Source organism: Juglans microcarpa x Juglans regia, chromosome 4S (assembly GCF_004785595.1).
Source record: "Juglans microcarpa x Juglans regia isolate MS1-56 chromosome 4S, Jm3101_v1.0, whole genome shotgun sequence".
NCBI classification, from domain to species: domain Eukaryota; kingdom Viridiplantae; phylum Streptophyta; class Magnoliopsida; order Fagales; family Juglandaceae; genus Juglans; species Juglans microcarpa x Juglans regia.
In genome coordinates, this window is record NC_054601.1 from 18,491,956 (window position 1) to 18,511,545 (window position 19,590).

Here is a 19,590-nt window from a genome sequence, read left to right on the forward strand (position 1 = left end):
AGATTCAGAAGGTTCTTGGGTACTGATAATGTGACTATGAACAAGACTCGAGTTTCAGGTACAAGATTATGTGTAGAGGTGGATCTTCTTGAGGAACCAAAACAAGGATTCCCTACAGTGGTTTCGGCGCACAAGAAAATTTGGCAAAAGGTACGTTACAAGAAGCAGGGGTCGTATTATAAGCGGTGCTGTCGCCTGGGTCATACAAAGGTAGTTTGTCGTGTTGGGGTCAAGAAGCAACAATGGGATGATTGTGCGGCTCCAAAGAAAGGAAAACAAGATACTAAGGAGGAATGATGAGTTGTACAAGCGGGGCCTAGTCTGGAGCAGGAGGATTAGTGGGTTGACGTGCCCTCTAGCGTTCCAAAGCAACTGGTTATTGTAGAAGAGCCCCCTGAGGGCCCTAGCGCAGATCCTTTAGTGTAGGTACGAGAGGAACCTTTGGCTAGTGGATCGGTGGAGTGCACTGGGAGTGTGAAGTTTGTCTCAGAACTCAGAGGAAAGGGGGTTGTTGTTGGTGACTCGTTTCAATGTGATGAGGTGCAGTTTGAGGAGGTGCAGTTTGATGAGGTGCAATGTGATGATGGGCATGTTTTGGCGCAGATGGTAACAAACAATATGCATAAGGAGTCTCTCGGTGACTATGCATGTGCTGAGTTGCAGATGGTTCTAAGTAAATCTTTAGAGAGGACCTGGGAGGCTACGGGTGTTATCGCCATGCAGGAGGGAGTCTTGTTGGTTTAGCAGGTTGTAGAGGGGCATCAAGATCTGGTTTTTGAAATGTTAACGCTAGAGAATACTGCCACAGCGTCTGGGTAAACGATGCATGTAGTTCGGACCATGAAGAGAGTGAACCTTGTCATTCTTTGGCAATAGAGAAGGCTTATGGCTCGGAGTTAAATTTAAATGCTCTGGTGTTTGCGTTGAAGAAGTCAATGAACCTGGAATTGCGTCACTCTTGACGAGTTAGTTCTCTCGCCTTGCAGAACTTAATGTATGATTGAGAAGATTTTGGTGTGGAATGTGCGTGGCTTGCATACATCTAAGAGAAGATTAAAATGTCTAGTTAAAGATTATAGGCGTCCAATTCTAGCAATTTCGGAGCCATTTGCTGGTGAGGCTTCTATGGAGTTCTGGGCGCGGTTTCTTGATTTTCCATCCTATTGTTCAAATGAAGCGATGGGTGGTAAGCTTTGGGTGTTTTGGAATGATTATTTAATTTTTGAGGTGCAAAATATGTCGAATCAATTAATTCATGGGTGTTTTATAAAGGAAGCTAAGAGGATCTATATTTCATTTGTGTATGTTAAGTGCTTACAAGTGGAACGTAGAGAACTTTGGCAGGATATTGAGGATGCTCAGAAGAATAAGGCTCCCTGGCTTGTAGTAGGGGATTTTAATGCCATTCGGGATGATGGAGAGAGGACAAGTGGTAACCCAAGGCCTTTGTCAGATATGGCTGATTTTAATTCATGCATTCATAATTCGGGACTTGTGGAGATTGGCTTTAGTGGCTATAGAATGACATGGTGCAATGGTCATAGAGAAACGTCTAGATGCTGGGCACGCTTGGATCGGGCTCTATCTAATGCTATTTTGTTCCAAAGGTTCCCGGAAGTTCATCTTGAGGTTCTTAATTGTAAGTCATCAGATTATTGCCCTATGTTGATCCGATTTGACAAGGAAGTGAATTCTTATGGTCCTTCTCCGTTCCGCTTTCAAAGCATGTGGTGTACACATGAAAATTTTAAGACGTGCGTGGAGGATGTTTGGAGGGAAGAGGTAAATGGAATGGGACTAATCCGGTTGGCTACCAAGCTTAAGAGTCTAAAAATGGTTTTGCGCACATGGAACAAGGAGGTTTTTAGCCGTGTGGATTATTCCATTAAAGCATTAGAGGAACACATGGAGTTTCTTGAATTCAAGCTTCAGGATGGGTTCCAGTCGGACTTGGAACATGAATATTTAAGTACCAAGGCTGAATTGGAGGTGTGGGAAAATAGGGAGGAACTGAGATTAGCACAGCAGGCAAAAAGGAAATGGCTTGAGGAAGGAGATTGTAATACGAAGTTTTTTCATGCCTTTGTGAATCAACGCAGGAGAGCATCGGCTATTTCTAAAATGACCCTTCCTAATGGGGTTTGTTTGGATTCACCAGAAGTGGTTCACAATGAGGCGGTTAAATTTTTTCAGAATTTCCTTACAAGAAAGGGTCCTTCTGTGCAGCCAGATTTAACGGGTCTAGTCTCTTCAGTGGTGAATGATGAGGAGAATATTTCTCTTTGTCAAGAACCGACTGAGGAGGAGGTTTGGAGGGCTTTATCTTCTATTCCAAAAAATAGTAGTCCTGGGCCAGATGGCTTTGGCTCAGTCTTTTATTTAGAGTGTTGGGATATAGTTAAAAGGGGCGTGGTTGAAGTTGCTCAGGATTTCTTTTCAGGTACGCCTCTCCCAAGGTTTTATTTGGCATCGTTTATTGTTCTCATTCCTAAAGTGCAAAATCTGTGAAACTTTGATAAGTTCAAGCCAATTAGCTTGTGTAATGTTGCATATAAATTTTTTTCAAAAATACTTGTGAATCATTTGGCTAGTTTTCTTCCTCGCATGATCTCATGGGAACAAGGTGCCTTTATTTCAAGACATAGTATTTTTGAGAATATCAAGTTAGCACAAGAAATGGTTCATTCCCTTCATCGCAAGAGTAATGGAGGAAATGTAATATTGAAGATTGATATGGCAAAGGCATATGATCGAGTTGATTGGTCTTTCCTATGCTTGGTCCTGAAGGGCTTTGGTTTGTCTAAACGGTTTTATGGTTTGGTGGAGACGTGTATGAAGACCCCTGGGTTCTCGATCATGATAAATGGAACAGAAAAAAGTTTTTTCAAACCAACTCGGGGCCTACGGCAGGGGGATCATTTTCTCCATATTTGTTTATTACCATGCAGGAAGTTCTCACTAGGTTATTACGAAAGAATTTTGAGGAAGGAAAGATTGGTTCGTATTATCATCCTCGAGGAGCTCCTTTAGTGTCTCATCTTCTATATGCTTATGATTTTCTTATTTTTGCCAAGGGGGAGAAAAGATCAATTAAAATGTTATTGCTGGCATTGGAAAAATATTCTTCTTGGTCTGGACAGCTAATTAACAATGAGAAGTCGGCTATAATTTTGTCCAAACAGATTAATATGTCCAGGAAATGTGGCCTTCTTAGAATGACAAGTTTTACGGAAGGTACTTTTCCAACTACTTATTTAGGGGTGCCTTTGGTGACGGGCGTCTTACGGCTAGAGCCTTGGAACCTTTGGTGACTAAAATTCGGAACAAGGCTGCAAGGTGGAAATTAAAAATTTTGTCTCAAGGTGGTTGTCTCACTTTGCTTAGGCATGTGGTGTCTTGTATGCCAACACATCTTTTAGCGGTGCTTAATGTGCCTAAGGTTATTCACACTCAGATAAATTCTATTCTATCGACTTTCTTCTGGGGTGAGTATAATGGGAAGGCAAAAAAGAAGTGGGTTGCATGGTCTACTATTTGTAAACCGATCAAGGAAGGATGCTTAGGAATTCAAGACCTTGACGAAGTTTAGCAAGCCATGCATATGAAATTTACGTGGCGCCTCCTAACACTAGATAATCTTTGGACCCGGTTCTTCTAAGCTAAATATGTGAAGGAAGGAAATCTTCTTTTGGCTATTTCGCGTGGAAATGGTTCACGATTTTGGAAATCTATCATGCAGGTCTTTCCAGAGGTTTATGGGCATTCTAGGGTGCGGGTTAAGGAAGGTAGAGTCTCTTTTTGGCATGAACGATGGCTTTCGAGTGGACCTCTCAATGTTGACGCCCAGAATATTATAAATTCTAATCTCCAAATCAAGGACCTCTGGGTTGGTAATGTATGGGATGAATCTGCTCTAATAAATTTAATTGGAGAAAATAAAGCTCTTGAGGTAATTCGGTTAGTGGTGGCAGGTAAAGAGGGGTAGGACATTTACATATGGGAACCGAACCAAGATGGTCTTTTTTCCATGTCTTCCGCATGGGACATTATACGGGTTCGTAGGGAAAGCTGTCCATGGACGGATTGGTTTTGGCATAAACTCCTTCCTAGACGTGTGGCTGTTTGTGTTTGGAAAGCATGGTTCAGGTGCCTCCCAATAGATGCTCGTATTATAACTATGGGTATTAATCTTGCCTCTCGTTGTGATTGTTGTACGAATGGAAGTTCCGAAACTTTGGATCATGTTATGTGCTTTGGAGATATCGCTACGTTAGTTTGGAGGAAGGCCTCTGCTGCATTGGGTGTTCGATGCATGACAACTTCATCATGGCGTGCACATATTTCCTGTTGGTTCAGCTGTGCGAAGTGTGCATCCCAGCGGGGTGTACTTGTAGGCTTGCTTCCATGTCTGGTTACTTGGAGACCGTGGGCAAGAATGTGTAAGGCTAGAATGGAGGCGACTTATGAATTGACAGAGGAAGTATGGCTTGCGGTTAAATTTTGGCTTAGCCAAATTTCTGAAAACATGTCTAAGTGTAAAAGGCTCTCTCTGAGAGATTATGAGATTCTATTCGATATTAATCTGCCTATTAAGCAAGTTCTTGTGAGCTGACCTGGTGGTGTGGAGAAAGTCAACGGTAGGGTGGGTGAAGTTGAATGTTGAGTAGGGGAAACTCGAGATCTTGTGGAGGGGGTGGAGTGATTAGGGATCATTTGGGGAATGTCAAAGCTACCTTCTCAGAACACTTGGGTATGGGCACAAATAATGCGGCTGAATTAAGGGCCCTACTGAGAGGTATCATGGTTTGCAAAGAGTTTGGCTTAAATCATGTGGAGATAGTGTGATCTACGGTAATTGTTCATTGGTTGACTTCGCGTGCGTGTAATGTGTGGTACCTCTGGGATTATTGGGAGTTGTTGCTTGAATGTCTGGTAGGCATGGTTTTTTTTGTGTCACATATTTTCCGTGAAGGTAACCAAGTTGCGGATTTCTTTGCCCGTCAAGGGGAATCGGGGATCACGAGGACGTATGGATTAGGTACGAACTTTCTAGCTTCTGCTGTGAGGGGCATGATCTGACTGGATAAGACTGGTTTTCCGTCTATAAGGTAGGAGTTTCTTTTGTGTGTGGCATGAAGTTAGATGGTTTCTTGTTGGGCTTTGTATAGGATGAGCTTTTTATTTTTATTTTTATTTGTTTGATGCATGGGGTAAGTTTGTAAATCTCAAGTGTCCGTCTGTTACTATGGTATTCTTCCGTCATAAGTGAGGGTTTATTAATAAACTTGGGATGGAGCTGCTATGTGGGTGGCTACAGGCTCTTCTTAAAAAAAAAAAAAAAAATCTTAAAATCTGTCCATACCATTTGTACATCTACACCACAATTATAAAATTTTAGAAGTTACAAATCATGAATCGACAAAACCAAAACCATATATTAATTCAATAATTAGTACTAATTCACCTCATCCCACTCAAATCATAACAAATACTAGCAATTTCCACCCAAGTACATCAATCCAACAAAATATAAATATTCTACCCAACACTTGGGCTCCACACAAAATCACTACACCATCAAATAGTCATATAAACTCTGTATCACATTGATATGCATAAAATCAATCCTCCCAACATCCATAGAGCACAATTAAAATCTATTTGGAAATACATTTACATACTCATACTCAATACACAATAACCCAAGCAATCACATAGCTTCACAAATCTCTTTGTAAACCCCATGCGTTGAAATCTCTTATTTTCCATAGGATACGATCTTGTGTTTGCAGTGATTGTTCAATCAGTTCCTTAATTTTGTATAATGATGCATGAATTTCTTTCATGGGTTTTGATAGTACAAAGATCAGTATCTCTCTTATGCCAATTTATAACACACCTAATAATGCATGATAAAAAATAGCATTGAGAATAGCTCACTTCAAGAGGAGCACCTCCAAAGAATAGAGAACAGAGAAGAAAAAAGATGAGGATAGACAAAGAAATAAGATTTGATTACCTTTCGCATGAAGCTATAGTGAAGACTGTGAAGTCTTAACAAAGTTGTCGCACCTATGGGACTAGATTAGTTTACTAAAACAACAACTGAAATGAGAATTACTCGACCAAGCCCATTAACCCACTACAACTAATATTCAATTAAAACAAGGACCCAATATGTAATGAAAATTAACTAAATAACATAAGGTGGCCAATGGCCCTACGGTTGGAGTCAGCTTCACTGTCAAGTACTTTATGGTTCCATCTCAACCTCAAAGTGTGACACATTTGAGGTTGGTTATGCTGATTCATGCTGATGCAGTGGTGTATGATTTTGCTTCTTTTTTTTTTTTCTTCTTTTCGTGGTGGGCATGGCGTGGTGTCGGTGTAGGATGGTGTTGATAGTGGTGGCTTTTTTGGAACTCACCAACTTCGTTGTGGTAGTGGATGGTAGATTATAGTCCCTTGTAGAGAAAGAGAATCCATCAAAATGGTTGAGCATTCCCAGTGAATGATCTAAACTCTCTCTAAAATAGTAAATCAAACTAATCCTATTTAATTTATCCAACAATTTTTGTAATGCATTGTACATATTTTTATATTATTTAAATACTTTTTTAATATCTAAAGTGGCACACACGACATATCATCTGGGTTCCAACTTGGGAACCCGAGTTTCAAAACTAGACCAGAATCATGACCGGATTAGTCCGGGTCAAACCTGTGCAGGAACTCTGTTTGAAATCGATTTTTAAAAATCTGGAATCCCTTTATTTTTTAAATCAAAACCCACATATTATAAATATTATTTCATGAAAAATTTATTTCTAACCTTAGTCATAAGTTGTCTCGAGCAATTGAAAATACTTAAGATTGATGATAGTGGGATGGAGGAAATAGTTGCAGTTGAAGGAGTAGGAGAAGTAGTAGCAAGCTGCTTGGTGTTCCCTTGAGTAACTAATTTTACATCTTAACAAATTACAAAGTAGTGCATGTTTCAAAATGGCCGATATTGAAAGAGAGTGAATTGAAGGATGTGAGAAAGTTGTAAACTTAAAACCGGATGCCTGGACCGGGTGTACACAGATTTTTCTATGCGAGTACCAGTCTGAATTTATCCTGGTCAGAACATAACTAGGTTCCGGACCAAGCCGAAATTTTTCCAACCCAGATGAATAGGCCTAACCCGCGTCATGTACCCTGTGGTTGTAGCCAGACTTTAGTGTAGAAGAACTCTTTTCAAACCAAGAGAAACCTCAAATTCTTGAATCGACGTGAACCACCTACCCAAAACTCATGACTGAATCCTGCTATAAAGGTAGCCGGTCGTCATTATCTTGTGTTGCAGCACATTCCAGTATTCATAGCCTTGTCCACCATCTAGTTAGCAGTCTCTTTGGACGTTGAGATGATATATGAGATGAAATATAACCTTTATGAATAGTTGTGAAAAAATTTGAATTAAACTGTTTTATTAGATTTTAAAGAACTACAAACGAAAAATTTGTAAATAATAATGAAATAGTTTGAGTTAAGATGTTTTATTAAGTTTTGAGAAATGATAAAAAAAAATTGAATAAAAATTTTAAAAGTTAAAATATTGTTAGAATATAATTTTTTAATATAATTTTTGTTTTAAGATTTGAAAAAATTCAATTGATTTTTATGTTTTGTTTGAAAATTTGAAAAAATTATAATGATTAAGTAATTATTAGATTAAAAAGTTAAAAATTTTTAATTGAAAAGTATTTATATTTGAGTGATGTTTAGAAAGAAAATAAGATAATATTAAATGGGATGAGAAAGCTATCCAAACGAGGCCTAAGTTGAAAAACCCAAAATAATGGTTAAAGCTTCGGCTGGAAAGATGAGAATATGAAGGTGCTTTGCATTTTGATCTATCGAACTGGTTGCGGTGCGGCTTGATGCAATGATGTTTTAAACGAGACGGTAAGGCCTTGACGAGGCAACGTGGTCGGGGGTCATAAACCAATGCCAGCGGGAAGCATTTTTTCTTGCTTGAATTTTTATTTTTTCAATTCAAAATCTCAGTTATTAACTTTTGTAAAATTGATATCTGAATTTGCATATTTTTACAATTCCAATCTTCTGTCAATCTTCGATTAGAAAACTAGCAAGAGGCCATATGTCAATTTTTTTTGTGTTGACGGATGTTATACAAAGCTGCGTTTGGTTCCTTGACTGAACTCAGCTTAACTGAATTCGGTTCAAATTTAAATCTCTTCTAACATCTAAACACCCAAATTTCAAATCACTAAATTTATCTTAACTCAAAATGTATTTACACGCAGAACCCACAACCTTTTTTAACTTAACATCTCTTTACACGCGGAACCCACATCGTTTTTAACTTCTCATAAATACATATAAACTTATCTTAACATCTAAACACATCTAAACTTATCTTAAGTGAGCCCTACAAAACTCACATCACCATCTCAACTCACTACTATTCATAACGAACTTAATTCATCTCAACTCAGCTCAATATCCAAACGGGACTTTAAAGTGTCATGTCACTTGTGACCCTCTCTCCATTAATTTTCTAACGGAAGTTTAACGGAGATCTAGAATTGTAAAAAAATGTTAAAAGTGAAAACATGAAAACTTGTAAAATTAATCTTTTAATAAAAGGTTTAGTGGTTCCTTATTCAATCCTCGGATTGTAACGTCTCAGTCCCGAAAGTCCGAAAAGTTAGCTCTTGCAGCCTAAAATCATCTCTCATATCACAATTATAAATACTCTAAAGACTCCATAAAATATTAATCTATTTGTTCAAACCAAATATATATACTCCTCCACAAGGACATTAGAGAAAGACCTCAACATAAAGAATTAAAACTCCATAAAGACTAAAAATATCCATGTCTCAAAATATCCAAAGTACTAAAAAATAATAAATCTATTGAGTATGAAGATCCAATAATTTCTTGTACTCTTTCGCACTTATTCCTCTATGATCATCAAATATTGCTCATACTTCTTACTCTTGACTTCCAGTTGAACCATTTAAATTATCTGAAAAATATTGTAGAGATAAGAAGTGAGTTGTCAACAACTTAATAAGCAGAAAACTTATACTAGTATGTAAACATGAGCATTTACAGAGTTTCTAATGCAGCACAAAATATTTTTATTTTCAGAATGCAGAATCAGAACATGTTATCAAAAATATAAGAGAGAAAGTTAAAAAATATTCTTATTTAAAATTTTTTTGGCATAGCATAACTGAAACATCACACCAGAAACAAAATTCCTTGTTTAACTCTCATAGTCATATAATTATACACAAATTTGCATATTCACTCATTTTTGTACAGTTCAGAAACAAAATGTCAAAAATAGCTCATGTTTATACCAGTCATTACAGAAAATATTTTATCTTTTATACAGATTTCATGAGTAATGCAGAAAAAATAACTGAAATTGTTTCAAATTTCTTTTCATAACTAAAATGCATATTTTTCATAAAATTAACCTCAGTCTAATCGTTTTGTGTAAAGTCTAGTATAGGAACCTCGCTTACCTGAACTTTTTAACTTTTCTAAATTTTCTCACAACAATGTCAAACGAAAATCAATCGTTACCTATAAAATAGACACATAGCTTACTTAAATCTCTAATAAACCACAAATTTTGATATTTAAGTCTAAAATACTAAAATAACCTATTTTCTTAAAAATCTAAAAATGCTCATAACTCTAAAATACCATCACTTCCCAAAATCATCAATATCCACTTAATATTCACCTAACACAAATCCAGCTCAATCACAAGTCTATTTAAAAATAAGCCCAATTTGAAATATCTGTCCTAATTTTAAAAGTCAAGACCATCCCAATTCAAAAGTATTCCGCCAAGGTTTGACTATAAGGGCAATAACGAAAAAAAAAATTGAAAAGGGTTCTTCAATTGCCTTATGTATAATCACGTGACAATTGGGCTTGATGGCATTTCTTTGTAAATAACACTACAACTAAGGTTATTCTATGGAAGGCTCAAAAGGCACCCCTTCTTTGTCAAGAGAAATTGAAGTCTCACCAAAGCGGAAGCCGTGATACAGAGGCCTTGGCCTCAACAAGAGAGCAGCTCCTGACGGCAGATCTGGGTGCTGAGGTGAAGACGTCGGCTACCTGGGCAGCTGAGAGAGAGAGAGAGAGAGAGAGAGAGAGATAGGGAGGTAATGTGAGAGAAAGAGCGACAAAGAGAGTGTGAGAACGCAAGAGAGAGAGAGAGAGAGACAAAAGGCTTATGGTGCCACGGTGAGCAGTCGGGGCAGTGGGTGGTAGCTTCCATCATTGGTAGCGTTTGTATTTGTTCTGAGGAGCACAAACAGAGACTTGTGCAGTTGAGGTGTGGAGGAAACAGGGTTGTCGGTGTGGACGTGGGTTGCTCTAATTTTGGGTGTGAAAAATAGAGCTTGCCATGCGGTGCAACCCTAGTGGCTAAGACGTGAAAAATCAAGGGTGGCTTTGGACGGTTCCTATGGCACATGGCTCTCAGTCTTCTCATGGCACTGTTGTGGAGTGATTGATCTGGTGCAGTGACGCCACAGAATGTGACACAAGGTTGCGTCTTGGGCTGGGCTCATTCATGGCATTAGCTGGGGATGTTGCGCGGCTGTTCCACGGTGGTCCTGTGGTTGACACTGGGATGCGAGAAAAAAGAAAAAGAAAAAAAATATAAACATTAAGACTGAGTGGTGGTGGCTGTGAGGATCTACGACTTCGTTTTGGAGGGGTTGTCTTATGAGGCACCTGCTTGTCCCTTGCGAGGCTGCTGTTCTGTGTGATGGAGATTGAGGGAAGGAGACAGCAGCTACATGGAGGTGGGGTTTTATAGAAACTCAAGGCTGCGACAACCCTAACTTGGAAAAATACGAACATGCACATTGCACGTTGTGTGTGTGTATGTGTGTGTGCGCGCGCACGCACGCGCGCGCGCCTTGCCATGAACCCTAGTGGGGGTGGAGATGTGCATGATGTGGAGATGTGTGTGGTGTGGATTTTGATCTTCCATTTAGAGCAGACTAAAAACACAAGTTTCCTCTCTGTGAATTAGCAGTGAATAGCTCCTGAAAGTATTGCAATATTAGATCATCTTTTTCCTCTCCTTCTCTTCACAATCCTTCTTCATCTTCAAGTCTCAAAATCAGATTCTTTTTTCTCATCTGAAAGGCCTTTCTATGAAAGAATTTAGTATTTTGGTCTTCTGTCTTTAACCACAAAGCCTTTTATCTTTGTCTCCACAGAATTTCATCCATTTCTAACCAGCAGTGCAGTTTGTCTCTAGCTTGTTGTTGTTCTTCCTTGCTCTGGAGTGTTAGGTTGCTAGTCTGGAGTTTTTAAAGCCGAGCTCTTGCTTGTGATATCTTAAACTGGACATTACCAAAAGACTGTTTATTCCACTTTGTGAGACTTTCACTGCACACAGATATCTTGTTCATAATATCCCCCATACCATTTTGCCCATTGTTATATTGCCAAGTGATGGGAACGACTTCTCAATGACCTTTTCATAATCTGTATCCTCGATCCACATTGCTTCAAACTTGGAAGGTTTAAAACCCTTTCTTCTTATACTGTAGCCTTCTGACTGCATAATTACAAGTATATGATCTGAATGAGTAGATGAGAAATGAACCACCTTAGCTTAGGGAAACAAGGAACTCCACATATTATTTGCAAAGTATCTGTCCAGCCTTTCATAAATATTGCTTTCCCTCTCTTGATTATTCCACCATGTGAATTTGGACCCAAAATAACCCATGTCAACCAATTCACAGTCATTCACAACTTGCCTGAATTCCTCCATTTGTTTTTCAGGTCTTATTTTACCCATTGTTTTCCCTTCTGCTTAAAATCTCATTGAAGTCTCTAGACACAAGCCATGCATTATTGCCATCTCTTCTTATTGATCTCAATAGGTTCCAGGTCATTCCTTCTTGTTGTCTCAGGTTGTCCATAAATACATGTCATCTGCCAGACCCTCTTCTCTCTACCTTCCTCAACAACCATAGCATCAATATGGTTTTTTGAATGATCATCGTTTCCTTCTTCCACATCAGAACTAGACCTCCACTACGTCCCTCACAGTTAGTGGCCAAACAGCAAACAAAGCCTATTTGAATTTTCAACCTCTCCATGAGCCTCACTGTTAACTTAGCCTCTAGTAAAAGTAAAACATCAGGAACTTCCTTCTTAAACATCAGGAACTTCCTTCTTGACAAGATCATGAAGGGCAAGAATTCCTCGTGGGTTCCCAGGCCCACGATAATTCCAACTAATGATTTTCATTACTTCTAGTGTGGTTGCCTTTTAGCCTCCTCCGATATCTCAATTTTTTCTTTTCCAGAAACTATCACCTTTCTCTTTTTATTAGCAACCTACACTTCTGAATTAGGCACCTCAACTTCCATATCCTTCCTCTTTTGTACCTTGGTTACATTGCCTTTTGCTGATCTACTCCTGCACTTCTTCTCCTTTGCCATTTCTTTGTTGTTACTGTTCGATTGTTTTCAATGGATTGGGCTGTTGGATCTGGAAATGGGCTGTCCTACTGTACTACCAGTTGATCTTCATTGGGCTCCTTCATACTATCATCCCAAGGCCCATTCTGCTGGCTAGCCGTTACAACTTTCAAATTTACATTCGAAGACTTCAGCAGATATTTCCATATTAACGTCTGCATTAATATCTTCTCTGATACTATGCATGGATTCCTCATTCCTTAACTGTGTGTTGCCTTCCTTACTTGAGTGCATAACGTCTTACCCATAATTATGGTAGGTTCCATAAATCTTGCTACTGACGTTTTCTTGATGTAATCTCTTGGCAGTTTCATCCATATTTGCAGCCACTTTTTGTGCCACCTTCTCAGCATGATTCTCGGCACTGACCAGGGGAGGACTCTGGTGGATTTCTTCCTGCTGATCACGGTGGTGCCAACCCCTTCCTGCTGCACCTCCAACACGCATCCATGGACCAAAAGGAAGGCAATCCTAATTATACAGATCCTAGTTTGGCTGCCAGCAGCTGCAGTCCTTGTGATTATGTCCCAACTTGCCACAGATATAACAAAAATTTGGTAGACGCTCATATACAAAACGGACCCAACAAGGACCCTAAGATCCTAGACTGATGTGTTTGCCCCTCGTCAGAGGTTTTGTGATGTTAGAATTAACCCTGACACAGATATATTCACCACATGCAAACTCCCCTCACTAAACATCAACATCTTCCACCCTTCCGATACTGTCTCCAAGAAATCTCGCCAACTTCTCATTCATTGCATGTAATGGCAGATTGTATAATCTAATCCAGAAAGCTGCCTCTGTAATATTGATTTTATTGACCTAGATCTCCCCTTCAAACGTTTTCATCAGCACAAGATTTTTATCAAACAACCATGGCCCTTCCCGCTACACTCGATCCTTCTCTCTATTGTCTTCAAACTTTACAAACATCATTCTAGAACCCAAGTCTGTAAAAGAAATTTTCTTCACTAGTCTCTAGATCTTCTTCATAGTTTGCTTGAAAGCCTCCCTATTGTAATTCTTATCAGTAAGAAGTGAAACAAATAAGCACTTTTCGCTCCTGTTCTTGGAATCTTCTAATGGAGTATCATCAACTAAAAGTTCCTCTTGTTCCTTCTCAGAGAGTGAGAGCCTTTGACAAAGCTCTTCGATGTGTAACGCCATTGTAAGCACTACCATGCACTGCACCAGAAAAAGAAATACCCCGTATTGAGACAGGAGAGACCACCTCTATGAGAGCCTATCTCTCGAGAGAAAAAAAAAACTCCCACTTAACACTAACATAATGGTAGACCAATAATTTCTTAAGTTATATATATATGTGTGTGTGTGTGTGTAAACTAGAACAAACGATAGAAACACTAGGGGATGAAAATCTCAAAAGCCATCACAATATAGTAATTACATAACAAGAAAATGAACAAACACAAACTGAAAAATGGATCCGGCTAAGTTAGGTCATTCCTCAAAAAATATCAACATCTTTATAAATGTGGAGTTGTTTAAGGCTCATTATGATTGTTATAGATCATAACTTATAACCTGTTACTTTATCTTTTTAACAGAAAAACTCAATATTTCTATTCAAAACAATGAGCATAGAGAAGGGTAAGAATAATGTTGAATGGAATAAGAGATAACAAAAAGATAATATGGTAGTTGTTGGTTTTAGAGAAACACATCTTTTGACTTAAGAAACTTTTTAGAGTCAAAATTTTAAGTTAGAAAGATCATGATTTAAAATTTAGGTTGCCAAAGTTATTTTCTTGTCTTGATCGTCTGTAGTCATACACTCTTTGTTAAACCTGGATAGGTATGTCTTCAAACTTTTGTCTTCCCCCTGCTTGATTGTGAGGAGGTACCCCGCGGGGCATCTTATTCTCCTGCTCACTATAAACTATGTGAGGAATAGGCGGGCCGACTCTCCAAAGTTGTCTATGGACACAGGTGCCAAAGACCCAAACCATACTCTCCATTTCTTCGTATTTTTCTTTGAGGTTACGCAGCTCGTCCTGCATGTTTTTCTTTCTTCCTCCGCGTCACCTCCCCCTCCTGCGTTTCTGGACTCTACGTGGTCGGTGTTGCTTGGTCCTGCCTCATTCTTTGGTCCGTTGGTTGCTACTCTAAGTGTCTCGTTCTCTTTTCGGAGGGTCTTCACTTCGGTAGTTAGCTTCCCTACCAGTTGTTCCATCCCGATGAGCCTTGCTTCCATGTTCGTTGACGTTGCTTCTTCTTGTTCCTGAGTTGTCTAAGAATGGGTTGTCATAGGCATACGAAGGACATATGAAGTCTATAGAGATCCCACATATGACGCCACTATGAACATCGTATTTCCTACACCTTTAGGCCGGGTTCCAGTAACTCGAGTCTTGAATCTTTCACCTGCACACTTAAGAAAACACTGAGAGTGGGATGCCTTGGTGGAGGATGGGGAATCTCCGATGCTAAAGTCAGTATATTTTCTTAGTAATTTGTGCTTGAGCATAGAGGAATCAAAGAGAGTTCTTCTTACCTAGGGATCAGTTTTTATACTAGATTTTTGAGTGGAGACAGCTCGTACCTGACTTTGGGCAGCCCATGTCCCTTCAACTGCTTGCTTGGTCATAATCATTTAATGCAGCGTGGCTTTTGAGGCAACGTTATTAATGTGACGTAGAGTTTGGAGAGTCATTAATGTGGCGTGACTTCCAGACTCACTTTACCTTGCGGATGTTCCTTATTAAGTCCCTATGCCTGTTGTCAGGAGATTAAGAGTTTCCCATATTTCCTACCCACCTGCCTATGTAGGCTCCCGAGGGTAGGGTGTCATCGGGAAGGTGTCAGGACGGCGAGTCTCATCTACCCCTACCGTCCGCTTGTCCCATGTGTGGGTGGGTTTTGCTCATGGACCAAGTACTCCATAGAAGCTCACTAACTCCTTTTAGAGGAGGGTCATTGGGCTTGGCCGGGTTCTCAGATTTACTTGTCTAGTGATGCCTCGTGGGCTTGCTATATGGGTTGATAAAAGAGAGAACTCATTTACACTTACAATATTAGTAAACTGAATGTGATTCCCATTGTAAATATTTATGCTATTAATTTTAAAGTTTAGGCATAGAAAAATGGGAAATGCAAAAACCAATGCAATCATATGTCTAATTTATGGAACAATAGAATTTATTGCAGGAACAATAGAGGAAGAAGTTTGATAATTGATGTGACACCCCTAACCATTGCTTAGGATGTAATGGAGACTTAGAGTATCGGGACATGCAACACAAGGTTACATACCTCAGTACATAACAGTTAATATGCAATGCATCCTAGAAATGCAACTAGCAGTATGTAATAATCGCAGTGGAAAGTAAGGGGAAAAATGAACTTATGCCAATTTCGAATGAAATAATAGTGGGTCCCCAAAGGGTTAGAGCACTCTCATTGGCTTGGCTAAGATTCAACTTTAACCAAATTTAGCTAACAAGACACTTAAAACACCCCACATTGAATTAGGCATGTCTATATAAATTTAGACATTAACTACAATAACTCACCAAATATGTCGGTGTACAGTAACTTAACCAAACACTATAATATTCATTTCTCACTCCTCTCACCAAATATGTAGGTGTTTTTTTGTAATTAAGAAATTTGGCTCGATTTATTATTATTAAATTTAAATGTGATAAAAATAAATTAATTACCTAATATTAATTAGAATATTAATTATTAATTTAATTAGAATATAATTATTATTAATATTAATATTTAATATTTAATAAATGTGATAAATAGTAATATTAATTTAATTAGAATATAAATATTATTAACATTTAATTGGTAGAACTACAAAATGTGACAAAAACAAATTAAATAAAAAATGATTAAATTAATAATATTTATTATTATATAGATAGTAAATGGATAATCTAATGTGGAGATTGGATTTGAATGAAATAGGCAAATGCAAACTCATATGATATTAGCTAAAATTTGAATTTGCATTTGGCCAAATGGTGTGTTGTCGCGCAGGCAACTAAAAATAAAATATATACTCCTAAAAATACATGTAGTAGTGCAAGTAAGGATTATTTTCACAAAGAGTATTTAGTCTAGTTTTATGCTACGTGAACAAGGATGGGGGCTTTGAGTATAACGAAAATAATTTTAAGAAGAACAACTAAGGAATAATTCAAATTAAAGTATTGAAGACAGTCAAAAGAATAAACATTGGTCTAAGTCAACATCCACATCGAAATTTTACAACTGATCATCGATGCAAGTATATATTAACTCATACTTTGAATATTCACCGTTGGAATTATTTTCATATATCTCTTTAGTCGCAGTTAATTAGAAAACAAGCAATCTAATTAACCTGAACTACTAAACAATCCAAGATAAGCGCTAAATGTTTAATCTAGTAGCAGCCTTAAAAATTAGAGAGATCGATGAAACTAAACAACTCAAGCACAAGCGGTTGCATTTAATTTTATCGAGCGTTCTTCCTAAGATCTAATCATTTCTGACGCAGCAAAACATTAAATTTTAATTGTTTCACAAATTAAAAGAATCAAACAATTACGGATTTGATATCTAATCTAGCAGTAGATTGCAACGGATAATAAACTAGTGGGCCTCCTAGTAATTAAACAAGATAATCATGAAAATAGGCACAGAAGAACATCTAATACTCAAAGCATAAATTAAACACTAAAAACAAATTAGATCTTACAGTTTTATTGATTTCGAGGCTTCCGTTTCCTTCGACCAATTATGAAAGTTTAGTCACACAAGACCATCATGAAAACTAGAAGGAGAAGTTGGAGAAAAGGGAAGGGAGAGGCGTCTCTAGTCTGATGATTCCCCCTGTATTAGAATCCTACCAAATCTCCTAACATATTCTAAATATTATCCTAAAATAACAAAATCCAAATTTGACTAATTAAGGAAAATATTAAAAATCAAATAAAGTCCAAATATAACTAGGAAAGTGGTATTTTCCAGCTGTAACTTTTGTGCACCAGATCTCAAAACGTCTACAGTTAAATCGCGTATTTGAATTGCACAAAAAGGAATGTTCTGAAACGTCAGCAGTGTAGGTGCGTCAACTTCAAACCAGATTTCGACCTTGATTCAGAGTGTATCTCTCAAAACTCAAAACATAAAAGTTGTAGATATATTTCTTGGTGTTCCATATCATTTTGAATCATCTCAATCAGAGCTTGGATGAGAGAGTTGTGTCCAGATTATGAAGTGATGTTGAAATTGTCCGAAATCGCCCAATTAGCTTTGTTTTGCATTTAACGACTCCATTTGCATCCTAAATAAAAATATAAGAATAATGAGTACATTTAGGCACCAAATAAGTATAAAAGACTAAACATTAAGGGAGAAAAATATATCACTTTGCATTCTCATCACCAATTCAATGAGAATGCTCTTAAGGGTTAATGATGATGCCGGGTATGGGGTAATTCACAAGGCAAAACTTTTTTTGTCTTATTAATTTGGACTATCCTCTTGTCATTTTGTGGTTAGTTTAAGGCATACTTGAGTATCCTCTTTAAGTGATAGACGGTAGGGATTGTGTGGTGAAGTGGTGATCAAATAAAATCAAATAAATGGAGAATTTTCATGGGTGGTGATTGAAAATTCAAGGGCATTTTTGAATTGGACAAAATTTTGGCATTTTAGCTAGGGTTTTCGAAAATCAAGTTTGGTAGGAAATTTCATGAATAAATTGAGGGGCCAATGATTGAAATGTCCTTGATAAAAATGGTATAAAAGTATTCAAGCTAGAGGCACATTCGTCCGTTGCACACAAAAGTACATGTGGGTGCCGATTGGTATGGTTTTAGAGTTTGACATGTCATTATCCTAAATGACATATGTAAAGGTTTATCTAAAATTCTAATATGATCTAAGAGTAATGAAAATGGATAACCAAAAAAGGAAAATTTAGGACAAAAGGATGAGAAATGATAAGAATAAAAAATCAAGCTTAAAACATGATTTCAAGATCACTAATCGTATGGTAATCGATCAATGCTCTTAACCAAGATCCTAAACGTAATTTAATTCTTTCTAAAGCTCTAAGGGTCGTGGACTACTCCAATGAGTTAGTCTTCTAAATTCTAAGAGTTAATCTATAGGGATATATAGGCAGCATGTTACAATAGAAAAGATCAAGAAGGATAGAAGCTTCTTATGAAAGATGTTAGACTTCATAGAAATTTGTAAGATAATAAACCATCATTAACTAATATTTTTTGTATCTAGACTAGTTGTATTATTATATTGAAAATTAATGAGTTCATATGGACTCAAGTGTCAAGGGTAGTATGTAAATTCGTACTGTAAAAGATTATTGTATATATATGATGGTCTTTGTTTTTATCTTCTGGTACAGTAATTATAGATACATGAGTAATACTATATACAGTCGTAGAATGTGTAAGTATTATACAATCGTTTTAAAAAAAATAGAATCTATTATTAAAAAATTAATTTCTTTTCATGTAAGTCTCGTATTTATTTATTTATTTTAAAGTAATTATATGACACTTGCACACTCACAACTGTAACTATCATTTCTAAATACTGATTAGAATGAGCATCATAATACCTGATTTTAAATTTGGAGTTTGAAACGTTTAGCAAAATGCCAATTGCGCCTCATAGTGCGTAATATCTTTTCATGCACGTGTTGCGTGACGCGGGCGGCACTGCTGCAGCCAAGCAGCTTATGTCGCTCTCAAATATAAAGTACTTGTACACATCGTATTTTATGTTACAACAAAAATTTGAGTTTTGTTTAAATGGATTGACCGTCTTCATCAATCCACGAAGTACTTAATATATATATATATATATATATATAATAAAGAAGAAGAGAAATTCTATTTACCGTCTCTAAGTGAGAGTTATATGTGCAGACCCTTTATTAAATAAAAAAAATTATTATTTTAAGAGGGTTATTTTTATAATAATAATTTATTTATTTATTTGATTTAATTAATAAAATCTAACATTTCCCATTCTAACTAGGTTGGTA

The 19,590-nt window shown here is 37.4% G+C and overlaps 1 long non-coding RNA gene across 1 annotated transcript in view; it reads right to left on the bottom strand.

Annotated features, from left to right (window-relative positions):
- LOC121261980 overlaps positions 1-19,590 on the bottom strand; it is a 23,381-nt gene continuing 3,791 nt past the window's right edge. Inside the window, exons 2-3 of the long non-coding RNA XR_005940034.1 lie at positions 7,275-7,283; positions 1-14 (exon numbers count right to left, since the gene is read on the bottom strand). This is a non-coding gene — a long non-coding RNA (uncharacterized LOC121261980). The remainder of the gene's footprint in view (positions 15-7,274; positions 7,284-19,590) is intronic.